Source organism: Prunus mume, linkage group LG2 (assembly GCF_029339155.1).
Source record: "Prunus mume cultivar Tortuosa linkage group LG2, ASM2933915v1, whole genome shotgun sequence".
Lineage (NCBI taxonomy): Eukaryota > Viridiplantae > Streptophyta > Magnoliopsida > Rosales > Rosaceae > Prunus > Prunus mume.
Window position 1 is genome coordinate 4806694 of NC_142699.1, and position 17596 is coordinate 4824289.

General features: G+C 35.7%; 1 long non-coding RNA gene and 1 pseudogene across 14 annotated transcripts; one reads left to right on the top strand and one right to left on the bottom strand.

The window, feature by feature from the left end:
* Positions 1-813: 813 nt before the first annotated feature.
* Positions 814-8914, top strand: LOC103319506 (uncharacterized). 14 transcript variants are annotated; one of them, XR_016123958.1, is made up of 9 exons: positions 814-1054; positions 1257-1427; positions 1964-2141; positions 2326-2414; positions 2532-2571; positions 2966-3038; positions 3128-3995; positions 4075-6381; positions 6507-7757. It is a non-coding gene; the product is annotated as an uncharacterized LOC103319506 (long non-coding RNA). The 14 variants fall into 14 exon arrangements; XR_016123949.1 differs by adding an exon at positions 8466-8914 and having other exon boundaries at positions 2326-3038; positions 6507-7199; XR_016123947.1 differs by having other exon boundaries at positions 2326-3038; positions 6507-7001; positions 7069-7757.
* A 7055-nt stretch (positions 8915-15969) lies between these two features.
* Positions 15970-17290, bottom strand: LOC103319538 (cytochrome b561 and DOMON domain-containing protein At5g47530 pseudogene; annotated as a pseudogene).
* Between the last annotated feature and the right edge of the window lie 306 nt (positions 17291-17596).

Sequence of the window (17596 nt, forward strand, 5' to 3'; positions counted from 1 at the left end):
CGTGGACCTTCTCTCCAATTCCATTCTTCTTTTCTTCGCGTGCAATTTGCACAGCTGAGGCTTCCCTCTACTCTCTGTTCTATGTATATGTCCTTTCACTTTTGTCATGGCTGGTTTCAATTTCAAACAAGTTCAATAAATCCAAGCCAACAGTCACAGACTCACAGCAGGCGGAGGGCTATGACTTTGCTGCTTCTTGTTTGACGTTTAAAGAGAAACACCAGAGACAGACAGATAGAGACGTTTTGCCCCTTACTGTTCAAATATTCGAATATTGTTGGAGAAATATTTGAAGAGTCTAGCCGTATGGCTATACTTTTAAAATATTCGAATATACTTAAAGAGTATAGCCGAGTGGCTATACGTTGTGAGCATATTCGAATATTTTAATAGTATAGCCGCGGAATATCTTGACGGATAGCCGCGCGGCTATACGCTTGAAGTATATTCGAATTTTTTTTTACGGTATAGCCGATCGGCTATACTCATGGTATAGCCGATCGGCTATACTCATGGTATAGCCGTCCGGCTATACTCTCTAAGTATATTCGATAACGGTATAGCCGCTCGGCGATACTTTTGAAGCATATTAGAATGTTTAAACAGTATAGCCGCGCGGCTATACGCTCTAAGCATATTCGAATATTTTAATCGTATAGCCGCTCGGCTATACGTTATATTCGAATATTTTAACGGTATAGCCGGTCGGCTAGACTCTTTTAATATTTCCGAATATTTTAACAGTATAGCCGGTCGGCTATACGCTTTAAATATATTCCGAACCAACACGAAACTCGCAGAGGATGTTGTCGGCAAGTGAAATGAAGGGACAGAGAAACGAACACGAAGCTTGCACTCGCAGTCACAGCCAGCGCTTCCATTCCAAGCATAAAAAACTCGGTCTTGAGGCTCTCTCTCAACTCAAGCTTCAATTTTTTTCTTCGGTTTCTTCTGCTGCGTTGATTCGATTGGTTGGGCTCTCTCAATGGAGGCAAAGCCTTCGTCCTCGGGGTTCGACACAGACGTGCCTGGTGACGTGGACGACTACATTTCGGTGAGTGTGGTTTCTCTTGTTTGGTTGCTGAGAAAATGTCGGGAAACCAGGAAGAAATTGAGTAATTTGTTTACTGGAGTTACGTTTATTTAACAAAACATAGATATTAAGTATATATTGTTTAATACCAGCTGGCTATGATATTCGGTTTGTGAATTTCTAAAATGTTATATTATTTTATTTGTTGTGTGGTATTCTGTAGCAATCCTCTTCAGAATTTAGAGAGAATACAAGCTAATTTCACAGGAAGGAGAAGCCATAGAAAATGAGAACGCAGTGATGACTTTGATTGCACACTATGCTTGAAATTACCATATGAACCTGTCACAACTCCTTGTGGGCATTTCATGCCTATTTCAGTCAATGGATCGAGGTGAGTGTTTTGCTGTTACTGATTCTATTTAATTGAGTTTGTCCTTTGTGCCGAACAGTTCTTTTCATTAGTCCAAGAACATATGCTTATAATAATTGAATGAGATGCTTGTATTATTTGACATCAGAATTATTGCTTTATGGTTTTCTATACCTATGCTGTTTGTAATGGGCATGGTTGCACATCCCCCAGGAGTTCCACCTATTATAGATTGAGTATGGCATTCTCCCTTTTACAGAGTATAACAATTAATGGATTTGTGGTTCTAGATTTTGGAAAAAAAAAAAAAAAAAAAATCTAAGTAATATGAAATTACTAATCTATAAATATGAATTTAGGAAATCATTTTGGTGGGGCCATTCAAACTTTTATTTCCATCATGCATTCAATGCTAGGCATATATTTTAGGTTTGTCAGCATGATATGTGCTTGCTAATTTTTTGTGCTTAATTAGTGTTATAGCTTTCAGAATTTACCAAGATTGTTTGCTTCAGTTCTGTGGTCTACCTTCAAAATCTTCTTTTTGTTTTTGCCAGTGTGACACTTAACGGCATTATACAAAAGAACTTCCAAGAGGAATTTGCCGAAATGAAGTTGGAGAATGATGCAATGACAAACTTTGGTGTTGATTTGATGCCACTCTTTGTAACGGATGGTGTCTTCCTGTTTCAGAAGTTTTTGCTACATGTTTTTTAACCTCGGTATAGACTTATGGTAAGTTGGTTAGAAGTTTATATTTTTCACATATGACGTTCATAAAATATCTAAACGTAGAAGTGCATTTGCTGCAAAATAACTATGTTGACAAACTTATCTAGCAAGTTTTGTATGCCTACTTGGTACTTTTCTACAGTCCATGTGATCCATGTGTTTTGTTGTTTTTATTGAATATTCATAGATTTTTGCTTGTACCTTGTCACTTAAACAACGGGTAAGGACGATAATGGAAGGCAACTGTCGGATGGGAATTGTAGATTACAGTCACTGGTCCCTTTCTATCCCTTTTAACTTTCTTAAGGCATATAAAGTTTGACCCAGAGTATAAGTTTCACTGATTGTTGCTTGTTTTTTTAATTTTGTAAGTTATCATTGATTCTTCGACAGGTTCAATAGCTGATTTTTCTTGTGAAGTGGGAATTACCAAGTAGGTCTTTCATCCTCCTCCTTTCCTTCTTAATTTTCTAGTATGCAGAATGTCATTTGTAAACTCCACTACCATGCTTCCTCCTTTTAAAGAAAAAAATTATTATTTATGTATGTGTGAACCACTCCCAGATGGACGTTTCTATTTAGAGGTTAGATACAAGTGCCTTTTACTTCAATCTGTACTTTTGCGCTCTGTTTACATTGTTTTAATGCATTATGAATGCTAAAATTGATCTACTTTTCATTTAATGAACAATTATCCTTTATTTTTGGTCTTTATTTATACACCCGAGGTTGCAAATTAACTAATAGGCTTATCTATGATAAATATTTCCATGTCATAATGCATTTTGTTTGAAGTTATGATTTTTTTTTTTATGATTCATTCACAGTTATAATAATACTATTTCATCATATTGAAAGTCGCCAACGGTTTCGTATAATTCGATCTTGGGGCCAAGATGGGTGAGTGGTCTTATGAGATGTCTAGCCATTCATTTGATCTATAATTACTGCTCTTGTTCAATATATTTGTCTTTTGATCTGCTCCTCAGGTACCATATGGGGTACATGACATATATCCACCAGAAGGGTCTAGAGAGAGAGCAGACGTAAGTTCATGACAATTTGGTTTGCTATAAGGCCCTGTAGCTAATGTCTTAATAGCCTGAAGTGTAACATGCATCACTGTAGGAAGATGCAGGACAGAGTTCTTCCATGTTTTTCCCCCTTATAGTGGTTGCGCCTATATGGTTTAACTACTATTTCTGTCCAGTTGCAAGAATTGACACATAATGCAGCAGAGTACGCTCGGTTGTGGATAGGGCAGGGTAAAAGAGCAGCACGTCAACGTAAACTGCTCAGGAATGACATCAATTGAATGAACTCGGAATTTACCTTCTTAGTTGTTTTTTTTAATGGGTTATCTCCATAAGTTAAATTTCTCAATCATCTATAATAGGTATTTGGATGACCATTCAGAGTATCCTGAATAAGATTTTCCATTATTTTGGGTGAATATTACTGCCAGACTGAGATTGCATGTTTCATTTTGGTGGTCAGTTGTAATCGTTGGAAATGAAATATTAATTTTATTAGGTTAAACCCTTTGTTCCACTGAAATGTCTGTCATATTCAGATTTCATCTTTAGGAAGCTTCTGCTTGGAACATTTGGGGAGGATATTTATCTCTAGATCAACATATCTTATTTACTTGTGACAATTTGTCTTTATTCAAGCCATTCAAATTCAGTCTATATGTAATGTCAGTGTACATAAGAATGGTTTCTTCCCCTATTCTTGTGTTCAGTATACCTATGTGCCCTTTTGATGTATGATAATGTTTCTTTACAAATCGAAGACGACTTGAGAGACTTCTCGGCGTGGAAGCGATGATGCCTTTACGAGTGTTTCTGCTTCTAGGTAACTTTATTTTTCTCTTTATTAAAATTGAGTATATTTTGGGCTGTGATTGCCGTTATTAATGTATGATTGAATGCAGCTTGCTTCTTTATCAAACCTGCGTCCTCATGAAAGGTTGGATCTCCTATGCTTGCAAGATACAAGAGAGGTACTGCACTTTTCTCCCCTTTTAACATTGGGAATTTCAAATGCACGTTAGTATGGTATATATAAGAATGAGATGCTACTTCTATCTAACACCTTATTTGAAATCTCATTTAGAATAGTTAATATATATATATATATATCTATCTATCCCATATGACCTCTGATACCTTCAATTGATTTCAAAACACTTTTTTTCGTTGTCTCATTAGATTGTTTTATGTCCAATTTTTCATGAGTAGAGAATACAACGCGAACTAATGTATCTTATAGTAGAACAGTAGGGTTGTCAAGTGCAATGAGAAAAAGGTTGTCATTGGGATTAGTTCATAATTACGATGGATACATTTTAAAAAGTAAATTTGTATACAAGCAATTTTATACTATGAAATTCAAAATTCTTTTATCACCAAAATGTTGGTGGGTCCCTATTTTTTGTTGTTGTATTTATGGGTTTAACTTGTATTATCTATATATATAAAGCAAAAGCAGAGAATGAAAACATTCAAAATGTCAGAAAATGCCATTGGTTAATTCAAACATTAAGAATTGAAATTATTAATTAAATGAAGATAATTTGGTAAATTCACATTTTTTCGTATTAAAAAAATTAAAAACAAGATCAGATGTTTTATTTTTATGAAACACAACTACTCATTATCTTTTTTACTTCTAAAATAATTTTATTTTATTTTTTTAAGAAAAGCCTCTGGCAGGCGCGGAAGCTCGTGTGAAGAGGCTAGTTTCTTAAAAATAAAATCCATTTTTTATTCTTGCCTAATGGGTTAATAGTTGGAAATCATTAGAATGAGAGGTATCGGAAAGAATTTAAATTCTCATTTCCCAATATCACTGGTATAAATAAAATAATTGAAGAAATTACTCTATCCTAATTAGCAAAAGTGGTATTTTTGCCCTAAACACTAAAATAACATGACTATTTGAATATTTTAAAGGTATAGCCGGCCGGCTATACTCTTTAATATATCCAGGGTCTAACTCTGATAGACAAACAAAAAAATTGCAAAATTAGAAACATACGTAAATTGGACGCCATGGTAGCCACGGATAGAGGAGTTGAACTCGTCACTACGAAAGTCTAGGGCACAGAGCAAGCCCGTTCCAGGTTTCGAGCAGTGTTCGAAAAATCGGCCTAGGCACTAGGCGGGAGGACACCAACGCAGGGAGTTAGGCGGCGCCCAGGCGGCCTGGAAGGGTCTAGGCGGCTCCTAGGCGGCCTGGAAGGATCGTGTCCATAGTTATAATCAACTTAGGCATCCATAGTTCTCCAAAAATTTACAAGCAGCAAAACAGAGAAAAGACGAGAATCATGGAGAGTTACCAATCCTTCGATCTGAACAACTCTGAGAGGGGAAGCAACCTCCTGTGTCGCTGCCACCTGAAGAAAGGATCTTGCCACCGCTGTACAATCAACAAAACAAAACCAAATTTTCACAAAGAAGAAAAACAAAAGCATTCAAATTTACAGATAAAAATACAGAAAGAGAATTGTATACTTACGGGTTGCCATGTTGTAATTTCACGGAGAAAGCAATAGAAGAGAAGAGAGACAGAGCAATAGTATAAGATGGGGAAGCTTTGTCTCTCTCGGGAGCGGAGGAACCTCCAGGTCATGGGGTGTAAACCTTCCGGGTCATCATCTGGTCATTATTAAGGTAAGAGATATGTTAATTTCCAATATCAATCGCAGATATATTGCAACTGATGGTTTTGGTCACACATGACTATATCGAATAAAAAATTGAAAGAAATAAATATTTGCAACTGATGGTTTTCTCCCTCTATAATCAACAGTTGCAACTGATGATCCTCTTGTACTTAAATATGGTGGTGAAGACACAAGTTAAAAGCCTTTGGTTTTGATTACTGTCCTTAGTATTTGATTTATTAAGCCTGTACAAGATCTTACATGAGCATAGTTTTCTACAGATGTTTAATCCAGCTTACCATGGCTGGCTTGGACAATACTGAACCTGAAGTTCTCAGCTTTTTCTTGTCCAGGTAATACCATGCTCAATTCTCATGTAGATTTATCTGGCCTGAGGAAGGGTTGGATGTGAGTTAACCAGACCTTCAGAGACCCCTAAAGCATGATAAATTATGACCTACTCATTAAAGTGTTGTTAGAAGGGCCACTTTGGAATTTAGCCATTTATATTTTTGTCTGCAAGGACAATGTGCTGCTTGCCCTTAAATGGTACAGTAACTGTTTCTGAAAAAGGTGAAGCTTTGATTTATCTAATTATTTATTTTTAACAATTACTCTTTGACTCGGATGATTTGTTCCTTAAGAAAGTAGAGTTTTCACCTCCTAGCCTCTTCTCATTTCTTTCGGGTTCTTTTCAGGGTTTATGGTTTGATGGGGATTCTTCCTTGTGGATATGATGCCATGCATGAATGTTGAACTTGCTGACTCGCTAAGCAAAGGAGGAATATTCAGCGTACAGCAACTATTGTATCTCCCCAAGGCAACTTTGCAGACCATGATTGGAAATTTTCCTGCTTCAAAATTGTATCAGGTACAGACTTCTAAGATAGTTGACACATGGCTGACTAACCCACAGGTCAAGATTTAACATGAATGGACAACTTTTTGACTGGGCTGGGTAGGTTATTGAAATACAAGTCAGTTATTTGCTTTCAGGCATGTTCACTGATTTCAGTAGGCATTGCATCTAGAATATTTTGTTCTTCTAGGATATGCAGCCTTTTCCATGTATCAAAGTGAAATTAAAACTTCAGCAGAAGGACAGCGGAAAGTCTCGCTCTTTAGACATCACACCGGTGAACACCAATTTCAGGCAAAACAAATTAAGAGTGTTTACCCCGCGTTTCCCTAAGGTTAAAACTTCTTCTTGTTCTAAACTAGTAATAAGAACCAAACTGAGCTTCAGATTCTCTTTTACAGGTGAAAACGAAGCATGGTGGTTGGTCCTTGGGAACACCTCAACATTGGAATTATATGCTCTCATAAGAGTATCTTTCTTTGATCACTTGGTTACTCACATGGAGTTACCATCAGTTCCTAAGACTCTCCAGGTACTATGTGGCTTTTTCATGCTTTGCTTGCTAACATTTGTTTTACCATGCTTTCCAGGGGGATGAAATTGACTTTAATTTCAGATTGTTATCTAAGCAAATTATTGAACTGCAGTAACCAAAGCAAGATATATTATCAGTAGATACATATTGGACCTTAAGGTGTATAGTTATAGATAGTTTTAAAAAAGTATCAATACATTGGACCTTATGGTGTATATCAGTAAATATTCAAATATATTTACAAAGTATACAAAGTATAACCGCGCGGCTATACTACTTAAATATATATATATATATATATATATATATATATATATATCCTTCTTTATGTATTTGAGTGAGATTGAGTAGTAGTCGTGAGTTGAGTCTCTTTCCCTCTTCCACATATATTTCTCAGACTCTAACCCTAGAAGGAAGGGGTTCAAAAGAGTAAATACCATGAAGACTTTTTTTAGGACATGGAAATTTAGATTCAAAACGCATTCAAGAAATTTTATACTCTGAAATTCAACATTCTTTGATCCACAAAAAGTTGGTGGATCCCTTTTGTTATTGTATTTATGGGTTTGCCCAAAATAATTGAAGAAATAACTCTAGCAGAATGAGCTAAAGTGGTATTTTAGCCCCAAGATCTGAAAAAAAAAAATTTGTATATTTAAAGAGTATAGCCATGCGTATAGAAAAATGAAAATAAAAAATTAAAAAAGAATACAGCCGAGCAGCTATACTCATAAAAAAGAAAAAGAAAAAAAGTAAAGCCGTTCGGCTATACTCGTTAAAAAAAATATAATATACTCTAATGTAGAAAAGGATATAGCCAAGCTGCTATACGCTTTTTTATAAATAAAAAAAAAAAAAAAGTCTAGGCACTAGTGCCTGATTATAATGTAAATAGTCTAGCAGCTAGTGCCTGATTAAATAAAAGTCTAGCCGCTAGTGAATGGGACATTCATAATGTAATACTAGAATATGAATAAGGACGTTGCTACTAGCTAGTGCCTGATTATTCATTGCAAATCAGTTCCTTCATCTGCGTATCTTTCAAGGTCATATGACTCCTCATACCCAATTTAATTACAATATACACAATTTAAGGTCTTGTTTGTTAAGCATAAACTCGAACGAGCCTCATTATTTATTATCATAAATCTCTGCACTCAAAATATTATGCATAAATTGAGTCGATACTCTTTTTCTTTTTCTTTTTTGCCAAGTTTTGAGTCGATACTCAATTTCTCGGTAACCAATGCCTCCCATTTATAGGTGCTGGAGGAGTAGCAAAGATAAGTCTTTGGCCTTTAATACTGGCAGGTAAGACTTTGGCGGTTGAGTGTTAAATATAGTTTTTAATGATGGATGGTGAGATGGTAGAAGCTAGGTTTTAATGCTTGTGGAAAAGACGTGGGTAGCTCTGGCTTTGATGCTGGTAGAAGAGGCTGGTTGTTCTTTCTGCTTACTCGTGTAATTGGGCTCATGAAAATGGGCCTAAGTTTTGGTGCCCCCAAGCAGATCAAAATTTCCACTCTTTGACCCCTCAACAGGCCTTGTAGACACTTGTAACCATCTACACCACAATCTGCTGCAGCAAGCCCCATGCATGTTTCTAGCGTGGGCCTACTTAAGCGTGTTTGGTGGTTTAACATTGAAAAATGTATTATCTTGCACATAGTTATTTGACATTTGCTTGGCATGACATGCACACTATTTGATCATATATAAAAAAAATAATTGTATATTCATTTGGGAATAAATTCCTGAAATACAGCTTGGATTAACATGTGACAACTTTTGGACGTTATATTGGGCTTTGAATATTTTTGGGCTTCTCTTGACATTTTGGGCCTCAACAATAAGGAAAAAATCTCTAGTTTTGTTTCAACAGCTGGTGAAATGATATATGTATACTAACTAGGATGTTATATTTTTAGAAAAGTTGATATAAATCCAAATTTTCATTGAGAAGTTGGAGAGATTATAGAATAGTACTATACCACCACGTCAACTGGTGATACTCCCTTTTAAAATTTAACATGTGTCATTTTTTAAGGAAAATAAAAACTTTTTGGACAGCTAGACTTTGACATCCGATTTTACCCTTTAAAATGAAATTTAAAAAACGAAAAAAAGAATGAACTCTCCCACCCCAACCCAGATGCAATTACCTTTGGCCGCCGCCGCCACCTCCTCCTCTATTTCTATTCCTCCGTCCATCTCTCTCATGTACAAACGACAATCTTATTTTACATATGGTGTTTGTTTTCATTTTCAATTATTTTCATTTTTCTTCCTTAACAGCAGCATCGTAATCATAATCTCAATTGTTCAATTTCCTCATATCTCATCTCCCTTAAAAAAGAATTAAAAAAATCGAAGAAATAGATGATTTTACAGCAACCAACCACAACCCACCTCGAACCTAGCATTACCTCCACTGGTGGCCGCCACATCCCTCTATTTGCCTTCCTTCCTCTCAGTTTCTCTCTCCTCTCTTGTCTTCAATTACATTAATGGATGCATGTCCAATTGAACCCCAGTCAACTTATGGGTATCAACTTATATTCCTTGTATGGAAGGAAGAAGAGAAACAAAGAGGAAGAGAGAGAGAGAGGGAGGGGTTGGTGGGAGGAGAGGCAGAATGGCGGTGGATGGATTTTGCCGAATTTGAAGTGTTTCGAAGGCTAAAATAGTTTGCCGAGTTTTTTAGTGTTTTGAAGGCTAAAACAGTAACTTCAAATTCAACTGTAAATAAGCTATAACTTTTTTCTAAAAAATGACACAAGGCAAACTTTGAATGGGAATAGTACCAGCTGACGTGGTGGTGCTGTACTATTCTATAGTCTCGGATTTGGCAACTTTGATACAAGTCCTTTGACTTTTGTGCCACATAGGATTACATTCCTTTGTTAATATTTTCTAATGTATTTTTATTTTTATTTTAAAATTATTTTTTTGTTTCAATGTTGCCCCTTATGCCTTGAATTGGGTAATAGTAATTTATGTGATAATATTTATCAATTTATAATGTTTGTCATTGAATAGAAAAGGAAAATATTGCAAACACATCCTAGAGAGCATTTAAATAAAAATCTCTATCTCCTTCTCCTTCCAACCTGATGTGCCGGCCGCAATGTGCCAACCCACCTCTCGCACCCCTCCCTCACTGTGCCAAACATAAAGCTTCCAAAAGAAAATCTGTGGCAAAAATGTAAACTAAATATCATGATATTTCCTAAGATGCACTTCTCTTATGAACAATCAGTTTCATACCCCAAGAGCTGTTCTCCCACTTCTTCTTCACATCAGCAGCCTTCATTGCAGCAAGCAATTCCTTTTTCTTGGGGACCATTTTGATGTCAATTTTGATGTAAGATACGAAAAGTCTCTTGAAATTCATTTGGCATAGCAGGGTGCTTGGTGGATGATTGCATGTCTATTTTGGCTCAATTTGCTCGAGCCTTTATTTTACATGTTTTTGGGGAAGCAAATACAGTAGCACATCATTTAGCACATGACTTATTGGTAACAAATTTTATTTTTGTTCAGCCTATGGTAGAGGTATATTACATACTCTTGTAGACATATTATCATATGGTGTAGGTATATATATGTATTTTTCATATTTTTGACAACATATAATAGTATTTTATGTACCATTTTTTTTAATAGATAGCATACAATTTTTATTTGTCTATTTTTGTGTATAAATTATAGGTTGTCTTCTTATTTATGTTTCTAACTTATAGGTAGTCTTTTAATTTATGTTCTTGACTTATAGATAACATGATTTATCACTAAGTTTTTTTTTCCATTGCTCATAATAACACTCTTTGCCTGTATGTTAGGTACATAATTTCATGTGGGTGTTTGCGTGAGTAATTGGTATAATATGTGGATTTTCACTGTCATGAATTAAATTAAATTTTATCCATATATTAGGTAAATATTACCAAGGAAAGAATTGAAAATTTAAATTAAGAAATTCAATTACGAGGAAATAATGCATTAAATTTAGATTTTCAATGTGTTTTACTTATGTACCCGAATGGGTAAATCGACACAACAAAAAGGTAATAAAAGTCAAAAGACTTACGTCTAAAACCAAAAACGCGTGGACTAAATTCAATGGCAGCTAATCATTTTCAACTTAGATCTAAGAACTGCTTATATTTTCTGCTCAAAGGTTCTTAAAGGGAGCTTCAAGCATTGATCAACACTTCTACTCAACACCATTTAAGAAAAACATACTTGTAAGTGTCCAAAGTTGTTATTGTAGGAAATGGCAAGATGGTGTACCTGTAACACTAGTTTTAGAGGCATAGCCGTGCGGCTATACTTTTTAAATATATTTGAATATTTTAAAGGTATAGCCGGTCGGCTATACTTTTTAATGTATCAGAGTTTAGCTCTGATAATCCTTTTCCATGTAAACAAACAAAAAAATTGCAAAATCAGAAACATACGTACATTTGGAAAAAAGAAGAAGAAACATACGTAAATTGGACGCCATGGTAGCCACGGATAGAGGACTCGAACTCGTCACTACGAACGTCTAGGGCACAGAGCAAGCCCGTGCCAGGTTTCGAGCAGTGTTCGAAAAATCGGCCTAGGCACTAGGCGGGAGGACACCGACGCCAGGGAGTTAGGCGGCGCCTAGGCGGTCTGGAAGGATCTAGGTGGTGCCTTGGCGGCCTGGAAGGATCTAGGCGGCGCCATTGTGGCCAGGAAGGATCTAGGCGGCCTGGAAGGATCTAGGCGGCGCCTAGGCGGCCTGAGCGGATCTAGGCGGCCTGGGAGGATCTAGGTGGCCTGGGCAGGTCGTGTCCATAGTTATAATCAACTTAGGCATGCATAGTTTTCCAAAAATTTACTAGCAGCAAAACAGAGAAAAGACGCGAATCATGAAGAGTTACCAATCCTTGGATCTGAACAACTCTGAGAGGGGAAGCAACCTCTTCTCGCTGCCACCTGAAGCAAGGATCTTGCCACCGCTGTACAATCAACAAAACAAAACCAAATTTTCACAAAGAAGAAAAACAAACGCATTCAAATTTACAGATAAAAATACAGATAGAGAATTGTGCGAACGGGTTGCCATGTTGTAATTTCACGGAGAGAGCAAAAGAAGAGAAGAGAGACAGAGCAATAGTATAAGATGGGAAAATTGGGCCTTGCTCACCCATGCCTTTCTGCTTTATTGATTTCTTTCTAGTATTAGAAGCCTAATGTTACTGTCTAATAAAGTCACTTAGAAAATCCTTGCATCTTCTGCTCTGCAACTACATGCCTATAATTTTTTATTTATTTAAATATTTTGACTGTACAAGTGGAATAGCACTGTAGGGGTAGTCGCTACTTTAGACTATGTGAATGAGTTTGATATTGAGGAGGAGGTAATAGTACGGGCCAACGAAACCTTCTTCAACAGATTCAAAGAAAATTTTGGTTGAAATTTTGTACACCTAATTTTGGAGGCTTGCAATGTAGATATGCATAATCCTTATGGCTTTGGTGATGTCAAAAGAAGCATACATAATTGTTTATTCCAATTCTGGAATGAAGGGGAAGACACCTTCAACTAGTTTTAGCCTTTTAATTAATTAGTTACTGGCAAAAGAGAGATAAAACAATAATTCTGAGCTGGCAAAAACAGTAATTAATTAGTTACTGGGCAAAATCTTATCTGTGTTTGAGTGGGTTTGCCTAAGTTCTTTTTTTTGTTTATGAATTTCATAGTAAGTGTTACTGGTATGGTGTTTGGTTGGTGGGAAAACCTAGGAATTGAAGGGGTTGGTTTTCTTTTGGGTGGACTGGGGAGCAAGCAAATTTTAACAATTCTGAGCTGGGATTTTAGGTTTTTATTTACATGCATCAAGTTTTAATATTTGTAGTATGTAGTGGTTGGATTTTACATGCATAATCTTGCGTTTTAATTATCTGTGGATGTGTGAAGTGGGTGAACAAAGGCCGTCCTTTGTAACTTCGGCCATAGTTTTTTTCTTACACAGAATCCAATAAACTATTTTAATCCAATTCGTGCGTATTGTTTAATTATGTGAAAGTTTTCAAATTTTCTGAGAGGTTCATGTTTGTTGCAGGTTGGTGACATCATTAGCAGGTTTGAGAAGAAGGGCTTCTATAATTTCCAACCAATGATGTTTGATCTTGTATGATTATGTGCACTTCGATAATTTGTGACAACCCTATTTAACAAGCCTTTCCTGTTTTATAATGATTAATCAACTTGACTTACAGACAAAATCTTTCGGACATCAAATTTGATGTATGGCTTACAATTCTGTGTGTTAGCCATCAGCTGTTTGCAGACTTTCTTTTAAAAAGAGATCATGTGATGCAGAAGAAACCATTGAACAATGTAAGCATTCAAATAATTCAAATTTTTTTAATAGAAAGAGAACTTAGAATATTGGGATTGATGTACATGTATATTACTGAACATTTCAATGATATATCCATAGGTCAATCTGTATCGGCCTAAACCCGGATATATCATTCCATGTTGTAGAGTAGAGAAGTTGGCTTCAGGATCTTGGTCTTAGATTCCACCCTCAACTTTTAAATTCCATGGCGAGAACTATTTCAAGTATGACTTTGGTTTGTCAAAACCAACCTTAACTGAATTTAGACATTTGCAACTAATTATTCTGTTCTACCTTCCTAATGATAATATTATTTTCTGTTGGTCTACCATCCAGAGATAACGAAAGTCAACTGCTCTGAACTACAGTCCATATACTCCAATAGGTGTTGATGTGTTTGTATGCCCCAAAAAGATACATCACGTTGCCCAGCATCTTGAGCTTCCCAAAGTGAAAGCAAATGGGAAAGTGTTCATTGTAAACATACAGGTATGTTTCCATAATTAATTTATCTTGTTTTTTTGTTTGTTATATTTTGGCAATATCTGATGATATTGCTCTGCGCCTTGTTGCAGTTGCCTACTTGTCCTGTTGCAATATTTCTTGGTGATAGTGATGGAAGGGGATGAGTCTTGTAATGTATTTCAAATTTCTGAGAATTTTGATGAAGATATCTCTCCTCAATTCCAGGACAGCATCAAGGTAACTTCATTTTGTATGCAACTTCATCCATTTGGATAGGCATGTACTTTATTCTGATGTACTCTCCCTGATGGAAATGTGATCTTATGTTCTATTGGAACACTCAAGTCTATTGATATATTTGAATGATGCTTTTAGAAAATGGTTGACGATGAGACGGGAAAAAGTTAAAGGATTCGCAAAGGACTCCACTGTACCTTTTTAAGTGCTAATTAATCCAGTCCAGCCCAATGAGGCCTACCAAACATGCCATTAGGCTTCAAATTCGATTTGGATATTAAACATTACCCATCATATAGTTAATTACTATTTATTAAGTAATATAATTTATGTTGTTCTTTGTACGTCAGCAGTTTTATGAATGAATTCTCCTTCTCCAACAAAAAAAATCAATATAATTTATGGAATTAATTAAAATAATTAATATTAATTACTCATTAACAAAACTATTTATTGACCTAAAGAAACTAATTTTATATTTTAAAAAAGAAAATGATACGCTTTTGAATTTTAAATAGTATAGCCGAACGGCTATATTCAGTTTTGAAATTTTTTAAAAAGACATGTGTTGACACGTGGCTACAAATGGTTGGGACCTTTTTAATATTAAGAAATAGTATAGCCGCCCGGCTATACTCAGTTTTTCAAAAAATATATAAATATAGTATAGGCGAGAGGCGTTACTGTTTTTTTTTTTCGTTTTTTGTTTTTGTTTTTGTTTTTTTCTGAATTGAATTTAATAAATAGTATAGACGAGCGGCTATAGTCTTTTACATATGTATTCTTATATATATATATATACACACACATATATATATATTTGCATATATACATATATACACATATGTAGGTACGTATTTTTCAACATTACATTTGTGTTCTATATACGTCTCACGTTTTCTTTAAAAAGCAAACATACAATAGTCGTATTGTACGTGTATGTACGTATTTCTAATGTTTTATACACTTATTTTTTACAAAATTTTCAGTAACACAAATTCAAATTAAAACCAATTAGTTAATTATTTAAATTAAAATTTTCACGTACTTTTTACAAAATTTTCAGTAACACATACAAATTCACGTATTATACAAATAATTCTCACTATTATTGAATAAGGATAACATATGGTATAAAAATTGAAGGGTAATTTCCCCACTCCTTTTTCTTCTATTTTATCCACTTACACTCCTTTTTTTATAACTAAAAAAGGAGTGTAAGTGGATAAAATAGGAATGGGGAAATCATTGCCCTAAAAATTATATTAAAACATCAAATAGAGGAAGATTAATATCAACTTTGGATATGTTACAAATTAATATCCACAAAGTACCAACCAATGCAAATAGGAGGGTCCTTTTTTATTATTAATTTTTAAATTAAATAGTATAGCCGTGCTGCGATACTACAATTTTTTTCTTAAAAAGGGTATAGCCGGCGACTATACATATTTTCGACACGTGGCTTTAAAGGATAGAGGTTCTTCTTTTTTTTCTTTTTTTTAAAATTTAAAGTTTTTCTTTTTTAAAAAATTTAAAGTTTAAATAGTATAGCTGCACAGTGATACTCAACAAATATTTTAATATGTGTAAAGAGTATTATATGTTGGTTGACATTCACATTATCACATATCAAATTGAGACGTACTTTAACAAAAACAAAAAATATTATATATGATCCTTGAAATTAAAAATGAGTACAGATACAATTGACACGAAAATAAGTAAATACAATTGTAAAGCTAATTATCACTTCTTACACTATCTTAAACTACACTCGTGTCATCCTTATTTTGTTCTGCAGCTTGATCGGTCTTCCTTATCAAAACTAGAATCCATGCGCGTGCTTCTAACACTGCAGCAACACAGCCCAAAACACCGATGGTGATAAGATATGAAAATTTCCACCATTTTCCTGGCTGAAGCATATCAAATCCTTTTAGGATGTTGACAATGCCGAGAATGATTGTTCCATAACCGACCAAGTAGTGAAACCAGTTCCAGAAAACTCTCTTCTTGTCTGTCTTGTTGGGCCTCAAACCCAAAGCAACCAACACCTGTAGTGTTGCAAGAGCAAAAAGAGTGATGCCTATGCATCGGTGTCCTTTATATTCAACCCCTGAAGATTTATGGCCGAGCCAAAGCCCGGTTGCAAACCCAGCAACTCCACCAAAATATCCCAGCATCTGACACGCCCTATGAACATGAAACCATGCTGGATCAGCAGCCTTGAAATGCCTCGCCACAATAGCCCCAACGGGCATCAGAATGCCCCAACTGATGGTATTAATAATTCCATGAGAAATCTTCACTCTGAATACAGAACTCGTTCCCCTCCTGACTGTTTCCACTTTCCCGGAAAGAAAATCCAGAGTTCCAAAGGACTGAACGTTTGGTCCGGACACGGAGTGCATCTGCGGTGTGTTTCCGGACAAAGGTCCTTGCTGCCAAACATGGTTGACGACACTGACGTTGTTGGGAAGGCCTACGGTGGCGAAGATGACGATCTGGTGGTTCTCGTACACGGCGGAGACATCAAACAGAGGGAAGCTGAGATTTCCTTGCTCCAAACGAGTTCCATAGCTCTTGATCGGGGACGAGTAAACGGACACAGCTCCGTCTGTTCTCTTGAAAGCCACGATAGCTTGGGAGCCCACCATGCCAGTGGAGGTAGGGTTTATGGCCCATGCAACCCATCTGGAGTCGCTCACCACGGCTTGTGCGAACGCCACGTCGACGGTGCCTTTGGAGGGGTAATAATTCCAGTGTATCGTGGAGTTCAAAATCGGTAGATTATGGCATGCAGCAAAGGTCTTTTGGTTGAAGGCTTGGGGCGTGCAAGCTTGTTGTGACATGGTGACGAAAACCGTGCTAAATATGAGAGATGCGAAAAAAAGACACTTGTAAAAAGCCATGGGATCGGAAGAACTTGGTTTTGAAAGGATGGGTTTCTGTTCATTGTGTTTTTGTATTTGATTTGATGTATCTATATATAGTGACATTTGTATACTTTCCTAACTAGGGAAGGAAACAAAAATTTATGCCGACTTCCCTAAACCCTACAATATTACGATCTCCATTCTAATCACAATTACTAATCCAATTCCTATTTTGATAACTATTAGGGTATAGTTATTTGATATGTAAATATATTAGTTACAAATTTAAAATAGCAGGGGTGCTCTTTTAATCTATATATATAAAGCAAAAGGAAGAAAATGGTGAAACATTCAAAATACCAGAAAATGTCCTTGGTTTAAAAATTGAAATTATTAATTAAATGAGGATAATATGGTAAATTCACACTTTTTCATA